The 16,593-nt window shown below is 43.9% G+C and overlaps 1 long non-coding RNA gene across 2 annotated transcripts in view; it reads right to left on the bottom strand.

The window, feature by feature from the left end:
• LOC133253012 (uncharacterized) overlaps positions 1–15,574 on the bottom strand; it is a 29,458-nt gene extending 13,884 nt beyond the window's left edge. For both annotated transcript variants that reach the window (XR_009738155.1, XR_009738154.1), the window contains exon 1: positions 15,410–15,574. This is a non-coding gene — a long non-coding RNA (uncharacterized LOC133253012). The remainder of the gene's footprint in view (positions 1–15,409) is intronic.
• Positions 15,575–16,593: the final 1,019 nt, after the last annotated feature.

Raw genomic sequence — 16,593 nt, 5'->3', positions numbered from 1 at the left:
TTGCTTTAAACACTGGATGCTCCTGCTTTTTAAAAACATTGAAGTGTAGCTGATTTACAGTACTGTGTTAATTTCTGGTGTGCAGCAGAATGATTCAGATATAATTATATATACTTTTAAAGATTTTTTTTCCATTGTAGATTATTACAAGATATTGAATATAATTCCCTTTGCTACACAGTAAGTCCTTGTTGTTAACCAGTTATATAGCGGTGTGTATCCTTTAATTCCCTATTCCTTATTTATCCTTCCCTCCCTTTCCCTTTTCCCTTTGGTAACCATAAATTTGCTTTCTATGTCTGTGAGTATGTTTCTATTTTGTAGATAAATTTGTTTGTATTATTTTTTAGATAATATTTGTTTTTAGATAGTATTTGTTTTTGTGTGACTTATTTTACTTAGTATGATATTGTCTAGGTCTGTCCATGTCACTGCAGTTGGCAATATTTCATTTTTTCTTTATGGTTGAGTAATATTTCATTTTGTACTTGGTATGAGTGCGTGTGCTCAGTTGCTTCAATTGTGTCTGACTCTTTGTGACCCTATGACTGTAGGTCACTGGGCTTCTCTGTCCATGGCATTCTCCAGGCAAGAATACTGGAGTGCGTTGCCATGCCCTTCTCCAGGGGGTCTTTCCGACCCAGGAATTGAACCCACGTCTCCTGCGTTGCAGGCAGATTCTTTACCACTGAGCCAATGGGGAAGCTCCATATTTGGTATCAAAATTTTATCCATTCATCTGTTGATGGACACTTAGTTTGCCTCCATCTCTTGGCTATTGTAAATAGTGCTGCTATGAATATTGGGGTGCATGTATCTTTTTGAATTAGAGTTTTTATTTTTTCTGGATATATGCCCAGGAGTGGGATTGCTGGGTCATATGGTAGCTCATATTTTAGGTTTTTTAACGAAACTCCATACTATTTAGTTGGAGTCACCTAGTCGTCCATAGTGATGTCACCAATTTACATTTCTACCAACGGCATAGGAGGGTTATATCTTCTCCATACCTCCTCCAGCATTTATTATTTGTAGATGTTTTCGTGATAGTCATTCTGACTGGTATGAGGTGATAGCCTCATTGTAATTTTTATTTGCATTTCTCTGATAATTAGCAATGCTGAGTGTCTTCTCATGTGTTTGGTGGCCATCTATATGTCTTCTTTGGCAAAATGTCTATTTAGGTCTTCTGCCCACTTTTTTATTAGGTTGTTTGTTTTTTAGATGTTGAGTTATATGAGCTGTGTGTATTTTGGAAATAAATTGTCTTTTCTTTCTTTCTTTCCTTTTTTTTTTTTTTTTGATTTGATGGTTTCCTTTGCTGTGCATTAGGCTCATTTGCTTATTTTTGCTTTTATTTCTTTTGCCTCAGGATACTGATCTAAGAAAATATTGCTGTGATTTATGTCAGAGAAAGTTTTGCCTATGTTCTCTTCTCAGAGTTAAATGGGGTCATATCTTTTACTTAGGTCTTTAAACCATTTTGAGTTTATTTTTAATATAGTATGAGGGAATGTTCTAATTTCATTGATTGGCATGTAGCTATACAGCTTTCCCAACACCAGCTGCTGCAGAGACTGTCTTCTCTCCATTGTACATTCTTGCCTCTTTTGTCAAAGATTAACTGAATGTAGTGAGTTTATTTCTGAGTTACTTTGTTCCATATGTCTGTACCAATACCATGCTGTCTTGATTACTATAACTTGGTAGTATTATCTGAAGTGTGGGAGGATTATGCCTCCAGCTTTGTGCTTTTTTTCTCAGGATTGCTTTGGCAATGCTGGGTCTTTTGTTTTTCCATATAAATTTTAGGATTATTCTACTTTTGTGAAAAATGTCATGGGTAATTTGATAGAAATTGCATTAAATCTGTAGACTGTTTTGAGTAATAAGAACATTTTAACAATATTCATTCTCCTAATCCAAGAGCATGGAATATCTTTCCATTTCTTTGAATCATCTTTAATTTCCTCTATCAATGTCCTATAGTTCTCAGTGTATTGGTCTTTCACCTCCTTGGTTAGGTTTATTCTAAGGGTGTTTTTCTTAGATGCAATTTTAAACGAGATTCCCCTCCCCTCCCATTTTCTCTTTCTGATAATTCATCATTAGTGTAAAGAAATGCAACAGATTTCTGATATCCTGATGCTCTTGCTTTTATTTTAGGCACTGAATAGATTTGATCAATAAAGCCTGGCCCTACAAAAATGTCTACCTTGGGTGTGGTTGGACTAATGACCTTTAAGATTTTCCCTAAGTTCCAGAAACCCTGCAAAGCAACCCAAAGCACTCAGCCTTCTCCACCCTTCACTGGCAGATATAATCCAAGACACTGCCTTTTCCTCCAACCAGCACACATTTATTAAGGACCTGGTATGCAGAAGCCCTATTCTATGCCAGTGGATATCAAATGTGGCCTCCAGACGAGCAGCCTTAACATTACCCACTTATAAGAAACCCAAACTCTCAGGCCCATCCATAACCTGCTAGATCAGAAGCCCTAGGAGTGGTACCCAGTGTCTGTATCCTAATAAGTCCTTCAGGTGATTCTGGAGTAACCCTAAAAATGGAGAATGTTCTGGTGGTGGGACATGGCCAAAGTAGCAACACTGCCGGGCATGACTTCAGTGGCTTTGTTCCTGTGTGGTCAAGATCATAAAATGTTCCTGACAAACTGCTGCTCAGAAAGAATTCATTAACGTTGCCAACCAAAGAAAAGGAGTCCACATTGATGAAGAATTTATGTTTTGGTAAAATGTCACCATGTCCTCTGAAGCTATGCCACATATTAGGAAATTCTGAAATTGTTTAGCCATGATACAATGTTGTAATTTTGCTGTGAACAAGTTTAAGAGCCTTGATGAGTATTTTTCCTCTTTCTGCTGGTCCTTAACTGTAGCCTATAACGCAGTTTTGATACTAGAAAATAATACTTCTTAGGATTGTCTCCACCTGAAAACTGAGGCTATAGCTGAAAAACTCTTCCATCAGTGCTTTTAAAAAAGCATGACCTGTTCTGCTTTGTTTCCTCCCTCCCTCCCTTCCTGCTTTCCCTATTTTATATCAGCAATTTTAAATCTGATGAGACGTCTCCCTCCTCCAGCACTCATCTAAATTTATCTCACCTACCTGTTCCTTTTCTGGAAAAGAAGCAACAAAAGGAATAGGTCTGTTATATAAACATTCATTAAAAGAAAATACACACCATAGTGAAGAAACCTTTATAGGTACTTGCTTTCTACATCACCACAACAAGCTATGCCTTGTAACTATTTCCCTTTGCAGATAGGACACCAAGGTTTGGAGAGAGAGAGTGACCTGTCCACGATCCAGTTGATTAATGGCAATGGAACTAGAGTCTATATATTGTTCAGAATTTCTGCCTTCTAACCTCATGTGTGCCCCCTAGGTTTCACCACAGTTGCACATTTGCTTGGCTTGTTTTCCTTTGTACCCAAGGAGAGCTTGTTCTGCATATGTGGGGACAGGGGGTACATGAGTAATCTCTGTACCTTTTGCATAATTTTGCTGTGAACCTGAAATTGCTCTAAAAATAGTGTATTTAAAAAGTTGAATTTATCCTTAGAGAATGGAAACCTGATTCTTATGACAAATGTTTTCCCCTTCCATCTATGTGGTACACACCATCCAGCAGCTGAGAAATTATTACAGGAATTTGGATATCAGTCTGGTACCATTTTTTGAAATATAGTTGATTTAGTGGGTAAAGGATAAGTTAAATAGATAAGGAGAAAAGGCCAAACTAGCCCATCTAACTCTGCACGTGTCCATTTAGCTAAGTTGAGAAAGCTTTAGAAAAATGAAAAAACAAAAAAACACCTAATCCTCCCTCAACTTTGCAAAGAAAAGGAAAGGAAAAACATCTAGTCAGCAATTTCTTATTCAAGACATAGGTGATCTGTCAGAAGAAAGGGAAGGTAATAGTGGCTTCGTTTTATTTCACTCCAGTGAGGTTTGAGGTTTCCAAAATCGGCTCTTTTTTCACAGGCAGACCTGTAGGCTTTCGATTCCCGAACTAAATTACTAAATCAGCCATCTCCCCGCCCCTCCGCCCCCGTCCCCAGTCCCAGCCGTCCCCTGTCCCCGGGCCGCTCCCGATGCAGCCCTGTGGCCGCAATCGAAGGCTATTTCCAAGTCCATCTGGTTCTTTCAGAAACGGTCTTGTTTGTTGTCTTTTCAGTGACATTCTGTTTATTCAGCCCCCTTTTTTCCTTCTGAGGGAGACAGCTTAACATTTTATCCCCTTCTTCTTTAAAAAATATTATCTGCTTTTCTTTATCGCCATCGAAAAGAGTGAAAAGCTCTGAAGCAAAATAAAGGGAGATTTAAAGCCGGGCGGAGAAGGGCGCTCAGTGGAGAGGGGCGCCGCCCCGGGACACTGCGGCGGCGCGGCCTCACCCACGTTCCCGGGCCGCCGGCGACGCCCCAGCGCAGCCCGTCATTTCCTCGGACGGAGGCCCAGCCGAGGACGCCTCCGGCGACGTGGGTGGGCTGCTGCAAAGACGCGGCGTCCAGTCCCATTCAGGAACTGCCCCGGGCCTGGCCCCGCGGAGGGCGGGCTCTGTGTTGTTTAAGTAAATAAACGGGTCGGAGGCCGGGCTGGCCGGCCCCCGCCCTCTCCCGCCGGCCCTTACCGGGCAGGCCTCCCCACCCCCATGCCCACCCCCACCGCCCCACCCCCGGGCCGGAGCCACCGCCGCCACCCACCGCGCAGGCGGGACCGCGGGCAGTCCCTGGACTTTCCAGTAAACAGAGAAGCTCTATCTTTGTCCCGGGCCACCGGGAGGCACTTGGGCCCGTTCAATCTTGTTTTTTCAGATGTTCCCTTGGGTTCTCTTCCTGGCCCACCTCCTGCCCCAGACACTTCCCCGCGGCCAGTTAGCATCTTCTGCGCGGAAGCTGGAGTCCAGGGAGGCTCAAAGGGTGGTCCCGGGCTGGGAGCGCGGCCTCAGCTGGAAGCTGGCCAGGAATGCAGTTCTCAGGCCCTGCTCCGGGCCTGCTGAATCAGAAACGCTGGGAAAGGGGCCCAGCCGACTTTTTTACAGCTTCTCCATCCAGGTGACTCCATGCACACCCAAGCATATGAACCAAGGAGCCTGGCTGCTGGCTGCCCACGAGCTCGACTTTGATCTGTTCTGTGTGGCTGGGTCCTCAGGCCCCAAGGGCTGTCCAGCCCTGAGCAGGTGCTCAATGTGCATTTTACAAACGAACAGGTGTTGCAGAGGGGAGGGCCAGCTAGCTGATTTGGATTGGTGTTTTCCTTTTTTCCTTCCCACGAGTTCACCTCTGCCCCGGCCCTTCACAGTATATCTCAGCAGAAGGCCCAGGGTTTTTCACTGGGTTTTTCCATCCACTTATCTTTTTGAGAGGATTATGCCACAGACAAGTTCAGTGATGGAGGGATGGGAGGGCTATGGGGTAGAGGAAAACCTCTCTTCCAAGACTGCCATGAGCATAGACTCTGCCTCTTATTTTGTTGACCATATATATATATATAGGAGTATGTGGCTCATTGGTGAATAATAGGCTTGTCAATGCAGGAGACATGAGTTTAATCCCTGGGTCAGGAAGATCCCTTGGAAAAGGAAATGGCACCCCACTCCAGTTTTCTTGCCTGGGAAATCCCATGGACAGATGGGCCTGGCAGGCTACAGTCCATGGGGTTGCAGAAGAGTTGGACACAACTTAGCTACTAAACAGCAACTATACACACACACACACACACACACACACACACACATATACACACACATAGAGAGAGAGAGATGTCTTTGGATGGTCAAGCATTCAGGTTGGCCCAGTTCACTTGGTTATCGCGTAGTGCGTGAAACCTGGAGAGGATCCCCTTCAGTGCCCTTTTTCTTCTGTCAGGTCTGATCCTGTACAAGACTGTCCCTGGTAAGTATTGAGCACTTACTATGTGCCAGACCCTGGGGGAGGATGTCTGTGGTCAAGAAAATTGAGTCAGAATCTGTGCTCATGGTATTTTCATTTCACATCAAGGAAGATAGATAAGTAATTTCAATAAAATACAATGTAACAAGTGTTAGGAGAGTATTATTTTGTTGTTCAGTCACTCAGTCATGTCCGAATCTTTGCGACCCCATGGACTGCAGCACGCCAGGCTTCCCTGTCCATCACCATCTCCTTGAGATTGCTCAGACTCATGTCCATTGAGCCGGTGATGCCATCCAACCATCTTGTCCTCTGTTGTCCCCTTTTCCTCCTGCCTTCAATCTTTCCCAGCATCAGGATCTTTTCTAATGACTCAGTTCTTCGCATCAGGTGGCCAAAGTATTGAGCTTCAGCTTCAGCATCAGTCTTTGCAGTGAATATTCAGGATTGATTTCCTTTAGGATGGACTGTTTTGATTTCCTTTCAGTCAACAGTGTTATTTAAGATCCTTCTAATTACATACCAACTTGTGACATCTCTTGTTATCTTGATCTGTTATTATTTACCTATTTCACTAATTTAACATGTTTACTTCTTGTCTTTCCAGCTGGATGTTAAGTTTCTGGAGGATAAGAATAATGTCTTACATCCTTTTATCTCCTCTTAGCCTGGTAGGCTTTGTGTACATATCATTGATTCTAGCTGGGGTAATGTTGCTGGAGCAGCATCTGGAGACATTTTTGGTTGTTACAACTTGCACAAATTGGGAACAAGGTCCTATCGACATCTAGTTGGTGGAGGTCAAGGATGTTGCTGACATCCAACAGTGCACGGGACAGCCTCCACCCCCAATACAGAATTGCTGCTGCTGCTAAGTCACTTCAGTCGTGTCCGACTCTGTTCGACCCCATAGACAGCAGCCCACCAGGCTCCCTTGTCCCTGAGATTCTCCAGGCAAGAACGCTGGAGTGGGTTGCCATTTCCTTCTCCAATGCATGAAAGTGAAAAGTGAAAGTGAAGTCGCTCAGTCCTGTCCGGCCCTCAGTGACCCCATGGACTGCAGCCTTCCAGGCTCCTCCATCCATGGGATTTTCCAGGCAAGAGTACTGGAGTGGGGTGCCATTGCCTTCTCCAAATACAGAATTACCCAGCCCCAAATGTCAATGGTGTGGGGCTGAGAAGCCTGGTCTAGGGAAACCCTTTGGATTCTCCCTGCAACACCCTCCTCTTAACAAGCTGCTGCTGCTACTGCTGCTAAGTCGCTTCAGTCGTGTCCGACTCTGTGCGACCCCATAGACGGCAGCCCATCAGGCTCCCCCGTTCCTGGGATTCTCAAGGCAAGAACACTGGAGTGGGTTGCCATTTCCTTCTCCAATGCATGAAAGTGAAGAGTGAAAGTGAAGTCACTCAGTCGTGTCCGACTCTTAGTGACCCCATGGACTACAGCCCACCAGGCTCCTCTGTCCATGGGATTTTCCAGGCAAGAGTGCTGGAGTGGGGTGCCATTGCCTTCTCCGCTTAACAAGCTAGTGCCTGGGAAACCAAGGAAGCTAACAGCCCAGCAAAACTGCAGGGCTCTCCTCCTTCCTCTTCGTCCACCAGCCAGCACAGCTCTTCCTCTGCCTGCCAGACATGTCATTCCTTTTCCTTATTTGTGACAATAAAATCTGACCTGGCTTAGGTAGAAGGGGACATGGACTCACACCTCATTTTCTTTAGCCTTTGAGACCAGATTTCTAGATACCAAATTCCCAGGTCATCTTTATTCTGATCATACTTCAGGTCATCAGTCCTTAAGGTGTGTTCAGGGTCTCTAGGTCCATCCCACATCAGCCAGTATGGCTCCACCTGAGGCCTTAGCCAGACTCATGTGTCAGAAGGATCTTGACAATGAGAGAAGTTTGAAAACCACCACTAGCAATCCTTTGACTCTAACTTGGCTCTTTGAAAGTGGCAGAGTAGGGATATTCCTGGAATGGTGATGAGTAACTGCCACTCATATGACTAGTGTCCCTTACCAGGATGGTTCTAAAACTAGAAATTTCCTGACTTCTTAGCCCTACATCATAGAAGTGATTAAAAAGGGAAGTCATGTTTTAAGGGTGCATCAACATTGATTCTGGTCCCTAGTGTGATGCTGAGAAGGAACAAAGTCCTGAAAGACTGGGCAGGGTGGACTGGCTTTGTAACCATTTCTTCATGCAGCTTATCGCGTGAGACTTGGTCTTTGGCCATGCAGCTGCACCTGAAGCACCTGCTCATTTTCCTCTGTGGGAGTCCCGAAGATGAAGAGTCCAAATGCGGTTGGTTCACACCTCAGGCTAGAATATGCTGTGTTCTGTGTAATGAAGGGCAAATGCTGGCCTTCACTGGGCTGGCTGCATCTCTGCAGGAATTATTGACCCTCTGGAGTGGGGAGTGGCAGGGGTGGGGAGAAATGTGCTAGGCTTGTGGTCTAGGAGAGTCTGGGGGCTGGAGGGATGGGGGAGGTGGGGCGGGGAGGGTGGGGGGGTGGGGCGGGGAGGGTGATGGGGAGATGAGCCCGTGCAAAAGACATGGCCGCTGGTGCTCGGGAGCTGTGAGGGCTAATATCTAATGCCTATTTCCCCTTTTACTTTGTAATTTCTCAAGGTTGCTGGTTAACATCATTAAGCATGACCATCTCATTCTGTTATGGCTTAGAGAAGACCCTGGCCCTGTGGTTGGACTGAGTGGCATTCTGGAGCAGCAAGGTAGTGATGAGAGGGCTGGGGGAGAGTGGGACTGCAGAAATGCCCAGGAAAGGATATTCTTGTAATTCCTCAGGAAAGGCACTCAGATTACAATAATTTGAACTTTAGTGGGGAAGAGCAAACTTGAATTGCTAGAAAGGTCTGGGACATCTGTTTTACAGGTGTTTTCAAACATGCAAGAGTTTTAGTATCTGAAGATTGTGTTGAGAGATTCTGGTGGGATGAGTGTGCCTGCTGCCCTGGGAAGAAGCAGCGTGAGACCATCAGAACTGGCTGGGTTTCAACTGGCTAGACCAGTGGTCCTCATACAGGGTGATTTTGCTTCCCAGATGACATTGGGCGATGTCTGGAGACACAGTTGGTTGTCACAAATGGGGAGGTGGGTGCTACTGGCAACTAGTAGGTAGAAGCCAGGGACATTGCTAGGTTTCCTGCAATCCACAGGAAAATTGCATGATGAAGAATTATCCAACCTAACATGTCAGTTGTACTGGTGTTGAGCAACTCTGGGCTAGAACAGGGAGAGAGAGCTTCTTGAGAAACACATGAAGACAAGGTTCATGTGGGAGAGCCAGAATGATGCAGGAGGTCTATGCAAGATTCCATTCCACTGAGGAAAGCACTGCAGACACAAGCCACCCGAATCTGCTTGAGATGTGCTGGCCTGTGTCCTACTCTGCAAATTTAGCATCAGGGGAGAGCTAAATCCTAGAATATTTTCATGCATATGTGATTCTGAGCCAGGGTCTCCCAGCCAGGTCTTTTGAAGAAGTATTGGATGATTTTCTGTACTGAAGGGAAGTGAAAATCCCCACTACTTCCTTGAGGGACCTGGAAGAATATGTTAGCTGGAATGCTGCCAGACTCCTGCTGAGTGTGGCTAGACCTAGAGGCCTTGAGGATCAGGCCTTCGTTTGCTGGAAACATCGTATTCAAAGCACAATAGTTTGTGCTCTCTCAGTAGGGGCTCTCTCAGTGCCCCTAATGGTAACTGTACTGCAGTGATAGCCAGGGATAAAGTAGACTGGTCTGTCTTTACTCAGGCGGTGCCAGAAGCCCAGATTTCCAGCCACAAGAACTGGGGATTTCAGGGGCAAGGCAGATGGGAGAATGCCTCATCGAGGGAGGGTTAGTCTACATGAGCAAGGGAAAGACCAGGGGGGCCTCCTCTGAGGGAAGTGCCTCCTTCTATGTCTAGTCTGGGTCAGATCCTTAGACTGCCTTTGCCCATCCTATCCAGAGTCTCCTGAGGTTCCCAGCCAGCAAGGGGGTTTTTCTGTGTGAGCTCATTGGTGGGGCATCTGTGGACACATTCTAACTAATCCCTTTAATCCTGCCATGAGACGTGAGAACAAGTACCAGTGACACAAGCTGGCACCTTCTTGTAGATAGTTGCATAGAACTCTGTACCATGCATGCATGGAGCAGCAGAGTGACAACTGCTAATCTGATTTATCTACATTTGAAAAAACAAAGGTCTTTGGAAATAAATGTGCTCAATTTGAACCCAGTTCTGAAGGGCTTCTAATACTCTGTAAGATCATTACACTTTTCTGAGCCTTAGATTTCTTATCTCAGATTTCTTACAGTATTGTTAGAGGATGGAAAGAATTCATGCGACACAGTTAGTACATTATCTGGCCCAAACTACCGGGTACACAAGGAAGCTGCTTTTATTACTGTTATTATTTCTCAGGCTTCATTCAAGGCTGGGGAAGTCTGAACTGACACAGTGTTTTTGCAACTGGCCAGTAGGGTTCCTGTAGTTAGTCACTGTTCCTTAACTATATTTGCTTTAAAGCTTCTTAAAATTTTTAGTAGTATTGGTAATATATGTGTACAGATGAATTAATCAACACATAAACCCAATTATTGCCTAAAATAAAAGAATATGATAGTTTGTAGTTCAATACATACTTAAAAATAAATTGTCTTTGAAAAGGAGGTACAATGAAACTCATACTCCTAAATATAGTAACATCACCTGGCTCAAAGTATTGCCAAAGTTTTCATCGCTTGGTAAAGAGCTCAGTGAATTATCTAAGATGTTATCACAATAGATTTGTATCTGAAAAGGTAATTTTATCTTTATACTTTAATGTTTTAAAGTCTAGCTTTCCAAACCTTTCATTGACTTTGTATTAACTATCTTGGGGAAAAAATATGAGTATCAGTGAAGCAGTTTCCTAGAATTTGTATTTTAATAAGCTGGATGTGTGTGTGTGTGTGTGTGTGTGTGTGTGTGAAGAAGATAGTTGGGAAGAGTATCACCCATTTAAATAATCTCTTTGGGTAACTTTTCTAAAAGTTAAAACCCCTTCAGATTTAGGACCCAGTAATCAGAAACTTAATTCATCACTGATGTAAAGAAAGTCAACGTTATCTTTGGTTTCCAAAGTGGTTTCCAAAAATGTCTGCACATCTGTTTTCTCATGCACTAATAGTGATCGTCATAGTGATAGTGAAATTGCTCAGTCGTGTCCGACTCTTTGCGACCCCATGGACAGTAGCCAACCAAGCTCCTCCGTCCGTGGGATTTTCCAGGCAAGAATACTGGAGTGGGTTGCCATTTCCTTCTCTAGGGGATCTTCCCAACCCAGGGATCAAACCTGGGTCTCCCACATTGTAGGCAGACACTTTACCGTCTGAGCCACCAGGGAAGCCTATATCTATATATTAATTCTTTAATAATTTGCTTTTAATATTGAGTACTTTTAAGATGCCCAGGTTAGATAGGTATTGTTGGGGATGCAATGTGTGAGACAAAGTCTCTTTATTCCAGGAGTGTATGAGAGCTGAGACAAAATGCTCTTCCCTAATTTCTCCTTGAAATAGTTAAATGTGGAAGAGATTGCTACTGCTACTGCTACTGCTAAGTCACTTCAGTCGTGTCCAACTCTGTGTGACCCCATAGACGGCAGCCCACCTGGCTCCGCCGTCCCCGGGACTCTCCAGGCAAGAACACTGGAGTGGGTTGCCATTTCCTTCTCCAATGCATGAAGGTGAAAAGTGATGCTCAAAGTAGAGGGAGAAGTCTTTAAATCAAAGTAGAGGGAGAAGTCTTTAAAAGGAAAGAACATGTCCTTCCTTCCCTTTTCCTCATTCTGATGGGGATACAGTGGTGAGCCATCATAGAGTCAGGCAGAGTGACAATACGGAAGGAGCCTGGGTCCCAGCCTGTGGGGTGTTGTGTTAGCCCAGTGTGCACACCTCAGACAATTCTTGCAAGAGAAAGAAACTTGTATCTTAAGTCATTGCTTTAGTCTCTTTCTGGCAGTGGAACCCATCTACTAGGTACTACAGGAAGGGGCAGGGCCTGAGTGAGCGCTAAACATGGTGACAAGGTGAACAGGACTACAGCAGTCAGAGATTTTACGGAGAATTCACACTTGACTCAGTTTCTGATGCTGGAATTTGCAAGAGTGGAAGAGAAAGCAGAAGTCATTTCAAATGGTTCAAAGAATGATGCCTTTTAGGGGATGACAAGGAGGTCAGGCCAGCTGGATGGAATGGGGATACAGAGGGAGTGTCTGGGTGCATGGGAATGCAGAATTTCAAAACTTATCCTAGAAGCAACAAAAACCTTGAAATTTTGAAAGCAGATTGGAAAGCAGCTCTTGAGTTGGCAATTTTACAGGTGGAAGGAGATCAGCTAAAGACTGTTAAGGGTTTTCTGTGTTTCACAGAAGCTCCAAGGCTCTGCAGAACCTTCTGAGGCAGCAGGAAGGGCTGAGTGGAGATGGGACAGGCAATGGTCTTTGTTTCTCCACCTGATTTAATCAGCAAACCTCAATTTTATCCGTTTAATGTAGACTTGGGGTTTCTGTGCAAGGTTTTACTTGAAGAAAGGAGTGTGTGGGGTTAAATGTTTCAAAAGCCACAGGAGTGTGGGTGGTCTGGGAGAGTCTGTATTTGATGGAGGATGCTTAGTGTTTAGATGTTCTTTGTTTATGAGGTTAGGAGTTGTACAAACACATCTGGCTTCCTGGCTAACTAGCTGAGTTATTTTAAGCCTCAGTTTTCTCATCTGTAAAATGAGAGTGGTTTTTTTCTTTAAGGGGATTTGGTGAGGCATGAGTTACTATATGCAGAGCACACAAAATACTGCCTTGCACATATTAAATGTTCAATAAATGTTAATGTTATTGTTATTGCTGTTATTACCATCCTTACATTTATAATTATCATATAAGGATGACATTTGCGGGAGCTTAATAGCTAATGTTGACAGATGTAGAACGAAAGACAGAAACTGGTTGAGAGTGGCAGTTAGAAATTCGTAATGTTCGCTGAAATTTTTCACTGGAAATTAATTCTACTTCCGGTGAACTTGGGTATTATTGATGTTACTTCAGTGATAACTAACAAGCTATCCCGAAAACCTGAAGTATGATGGAAAACTACTATACCTCAGCTCTGCATAATCCAACATATGCTTCAGTTCAGTTGCTCAGTGGTGTCCGACTCTTTGTGACCCCATGAATTGCAGCACGCCAGGCCTCCCTGTCCATCACCAACTCCCAGAGTTTACCCAAACTCATGTCCATTGAGTTGATGATGCCAGCCAACCATCTCATCCTCTGTCGTCCCCTTCTCCTCCTGCCCTCAATCTTTCCCCGCATCAAGGTATTTTCAAATGAGTCAGCTCTTCGCATCAGGTGGCCAAAGTATTGGAGTTTCAGCTTCAACATCAGTCCTTTCAATGAACACCCAGGACTGATCTCCTTTAGGATAGACTGGTTGGATCTCCTTGTAGTCCAAGGGACTCTCAAGAGTCTTCTCCAACACCACAGTTAAAAAGCATCAATTCTTCAGTGCTCAGCTTTTTTTATACTCCAACTCTCACATCTGTACATGACTACGGGAAAAACCATAGCCTTGACTAGATGGACCTTTGTTGACAAAGTAATGTCTCTGCTTTTTAATATGCTGTCTAGGTTGGTCATAACTTTCCTTCCAAGGAGTAAGTGTCTTTTAATTTCATGGCTGCAGTGACCATCTGCAGTGATTTTGGAGCTCCCCCCCGCCACAAATAAACTCAGGCACTGTTTCTACTGTTTCCCCATCTATTTGCCATGAAGTGATGGGACCAGATGCCATGATCTTACTTTTCTGAATGTTGAGCTTTAAGCCAACTTTTTCACTCTCCTCTTTCACTTTCATCAAGAGGCTCTTTAGTTCTTCTTCACTTTCTGCCATAAGGGTGGTGTCATCTGCATATCTGAGGTTATTGGTATTTCTCCTGGCAATCTTGATTCCAGCTTGTGCTTCCTCCAGCCCAGCGTTTCTCATGATGTACTCTGCATATAAGTTAAATAAGCAGGGTGACAATATACAGCCTTGACGTACTCCTTTTCCTATTTGGAACCAGTCTGTTGTTCCATGTCCAGTTCTAACTGTTGCTTCCTGACCTGCATACAGATTTCTCAACAGGCAGATCAGGTGGTCTGCTATTGCCATCTCTTGAAGAATTTTCCACAGTTTGTTGTGATCCACACAGTCAAAGGCTTTGACATAGTCAATAAAGCAGAAATAGGTATTTTTCTGGAACTCTCTTGCTTTTTCAATGATCCAGTGGATGTTGGCCATTTGATCTCTGGTTTCTCTGCCTTTTCTAAAACCAGCTTGAACGTTTGGAAGTTCGGGGTTCATGTATTGCTGAGGCCTGGCTTGGAGAATTTTGAGCATAACTTTACTAGGGTGTGAAATGAGTGCAATTGTGCGGTAGTCTGAGCATTCTTTGGCATTGCCTTTCTTTGGGATTGGAATGAAAACTGACCATTCCAGTCCTGTGGCCACTGCTGAGTTTTCCAAATTTGCTGGCATATTGAGTGTAGCACTTTCACAGCATCATCTTTTAGGATTTGAAATAGCTCAACTGGAATTCCATCACCTCCACTAGCCTTGTTTGTAGTGATGCTTCCTAAGGCCCACTTGACTTCACATTCCAGGATGTCTGGCTCTAGTTGAGTGATCATATGCTTAGCACTCAACAAAATCTATTGGGAAGTTTCTATGACTTGACATCAGGAGGAAAGTGACTATTGTGGAGGTTAATTCCCTAGAAACATTTCTCCCCAAGCTGAATTTACATTTCCTCTGTTTATTTTTCTCCCAGAGAACTTAAGGGGTTACCTTTCTTTCTAATCTCTTTTCATCTGCTTTCCTCTCAGGATTCTCTCTCCTGATTGCACAAAAGAGCAGTGAGATAAGATATATCTTTTTTGACCTCCAAAATAAATCCCATAACCCTTTTGCCAATTTTGTTTTGTTTCAAGATTTGTTACTGCTTGTACTTATAGGGAATAGACAGATATTAACAAAAATAATAAACAATGAGAACATTACAAATTCCCAAGAAATCTATATTTCTGGCCTCCATTTATGTGCAATGAAGGCTAAATTTTTTTTTTTTTTTATCTTCTTCTCTGACTTCCTAGTTAGCTGTGCCTCTTGATTTCTTCTAATTCTTATCTTGAAATGGATCTGCCCAACTCTATGTAGGTGGGGCCTTGGATCCAATAATGTAGGGTTTAGTTCAAGAACCACCAAAAAGGTGTATCTAAAAACTCCATTAGGAACAGGAAGATGGAAAAAGAGAGACATCACCTTTTGGAATGCAGGTTGTATAAAGATAACATGAGACAGAGAAAGTGGGATTACACACCTCCTGTTTCCTGTTTGTCTCCCTCCCTTCCTTCCTTCCTTCCTACCTTCTTTCTCACTATTGTTCACAAGTCCTTGAGGGTAGATCTTCCTACCTGAGAAATGGGCATGCTTGCATCTTCTCCCTGTTTCATCTGGTTTTCCCTCCATCCTGGATGTCTCAGCAAGTTCCTCTCTCTTCTTGGAAGCATGCCTGGGCTCTGTGGCCCTTGCCTCTCCCCAGTGCCCCGTGAGGAAGTCTCTCAATTCCAGAGGTGCTTGTCCATCACCTTGGCAACGGTCTTTATAGAGTCACCAGCCTAATTGTGTTTCTCTGGGAGAATTCTACCTCAAAAGATATATAGGAAACTTTTATTTCTCAGGTGACTTATTGTAGAGAACAACTTCACACACCAACGCTAACACCAGAGGGAAGGCAAATTTGGGGGAGACTAGACAGTGTATCAAGAGATGGTTATTGAACCACTTTTATCTTAAAAAGTAAATCAATCTGTTTGATGCTTAAATCCTTAAACATGCTGTGAAAATAATGTTTGGTTCCCAAGGGAAGAGTAGATTTGTTGCTTCTTTATTCATAACAATGTTCATAATTTTGTATAACCTTGAGATGATTAGCCAGATTTCAATATGGCTTAAAATTTAAAGCTATAATAAGCAGTGGGCTCAGGGGTTAATATGGCATAGTACCAAGGTCTGAGCTTGTGTTTGCAGAGTTGGTCTTGTTTTAAAAACTACGTTTATTGAAGTGATTTCTATCAACAACTTAATATTTAGAGGAGTTGCTCTAGGCAGAAAAGGAAAAGATTCTCTGTAGCCAATAAATATCTTTGCCGTTTGTCCCATCATATCTGAGCTTAATTTTTTTCAGGGGAAACCACAAAAAATACCTACTATAGTTGTGCTGAAGGCTCTTGAGGCAACTGCTAGGAGTTGTGGTGGAGGAAGGGTTCTTGTGGAGCTGTGATTGAATTACCTCCAGGACCAGTGAGAGGTCACTAGCACTTCTTGTCTTGCTGCTGCTACTGCTGCTAAGTCGCTTCAGTCGTGTTTGACTCTGTGCGACCCCATAGACGGCAGCCCACCGGGCTCCCCCGTCCCTGGGATTCTCCAGGCAAGAACAGTGGAGTGGGTTGCCATTTCCTTCTCCAATGCATGGAAGTGAAAAGTGAAAGTGAAGTCGCTCAGTTGTGTCCGACTCTTAGCGACCCCATGGACTGCAACCTACCAGGGTCCTCTGTCCATGGGATTTTCCAGGCAAGAGTACTGGAGTGGGGTGCCA

The sequence above is a fragment of the Bos javanicus genome, chromosome 8, assembly GCF_032452875.1.
Source record: "Bos javanicus breed banteng chromosome 8, ARS-OSU_banteng_1.0, whole genome shotgun sequence".
NCBI classification, from domain to species: Eukaryota; Metazoa; Chordata; class Mammalia; order Artiodactyla; family Bovidae; genus Bos; species Bos javanicus.
Note: the sequence above shows the minus strand (reverse complement) of the source record. Positions and strands in the feature narration are given on the sequence as shown.